The sequence below is a fragment of the Pantherophis guttatus genome, chromosome 10, assembly GCF_059756535.1.
Source record: "Pantherophis guttatus breed Tessera chromosome 10, ASM5975653v1, whole genome shotgun sequence".
Classification (NCBI taxonomy): domain Eukaryota; kingdom Metazoa; phylum Chordata; class Lepidosauria; order Squamata; family Colubridae; genus Pantherophis; species Pantherophis guttatus.
Genome location: NC_142072.1, coordinates 2,302,845 through 2,304,374, shown reverse-complemented (window position 1 = coordinate 2,304,374; position 1,530 = coordinate 2,302,845).

Sequence of the window (1,530 nt, the reverse complement as noted above, 5' to 3'; positions counted from 1 at the left end):
TGTTTCACTCTAACTACACAAACACACAAAATTTCACAAAGCAGTATGTGGAATTCTGTTTGGGTAAAGTGTGAAAGTAGGTTTTTTGGACTTTTTGTGGCTGTGTGAGGTGCCTGCTTGTTGCAGGGGCCATTTTGCCCCTGCTTTTACATTGTGGGTGAACCAGTTGTGTTGTGTTGAGTTGTGTTGTGTGTGTGTAAAGTGTGAAAGTTGGATTTTTGGGCTTTTTGGGGTTGTGTGAGGTTCCTGCTTGTTGCAGGGCCATTTTGGGTCTAGCACAGCTGCTTTTACATTGTGGGTGAGCCAGTTGTGTTGTGTTGTGTTTTGTAGGTTAAAAAGGGGCAAAGAAATGACTTCGAGTTGGCCACGCCCATCTAACCAACAAGCCATGCCCACCCAGTCACCTGACCACCAAGCCCCACCCACTAATTAAGCCCCACCCACAGAACCAGCAGCGAAAATTTTTAGATTCACCCCTGGGTGCTGGGCTGCGCATGCACGACGGAACGCCGCTCTTCTGGGTTTCGCCGCTCCCACGCACGCGACAGCAAGCTAACTGGTGCACATGTGTGCACAGGAACGCGGAAGAGGAGCCAGCAAAGCTGCACATTCCTCGCGGGATGGTTCTGCGTGCCGCTTCTGGCACACATTCCATAGGTTCACCAACACGCGTATAGAATCTCCTACCATGGGCATGTGGTTGGACTAGAAGACCTCCATGGTTCCCTCCAACCCTATTATTCTATGTTCTACTTTAAGTGTCTCAAAGCAAGCAAGCATTGCATTCCCTCACAATTGGTATTTAAGTAGGTTATAGATAGTCGTCCAAGTTTGAATTTGAAGCCATATTTTTAAGCTCCAGACCAATAATTCTGGCCTACAGAGGTGTTTGAACTGCTGGGCCTTTCTAAGAGTAAAGACACTGTTTTGTCCTCAAGAGGACTAGAAACATTGTGCACCACTTGTCATCTCAATTTTTCACTCTACAGCACATGTTGTACAATTGGGTCAGGGGATTCTGGAAGACCTCATTCTGAAGCAAAGCAAAGGGTAACCCAGCAGCAGTCCCTTTGATTGGATCAACTACTTGGGTCGGTTTCACACAACACATTTAATAGGCTACTGAATTCCCACATTTTGGAGAATGAATGCTAAATTTACCACATGGGTGGAGTTCACACTAAGCTCCCCCCAAGCTCACCAGAGTTAAAACAAGCTGTGTGAATGGAGAGACTTGGTCTTTGTGGCATCCTAGGCTTTAGGGAAGTTGGGAATTTGTTTGCCCCTTTGAAAAAGTTCCATTCTCAATCCATCCACCCTGCAATCTGTAGATTATACAAAGCCATAAAATGGATCAGGAACCAATAGGAGATCGGGATATCTGGGAGATGTGTTGAAATCCACACATCTTAAATTCGCCAAGTTTGAGAAACATTGTTCCCACACAACTGGAAGATACCAACTTTTTAACAAAATGCTTTGTATCATTTACAGATCAAATTCAGAAGGCGGAAAGATAAGCCTGTTGCA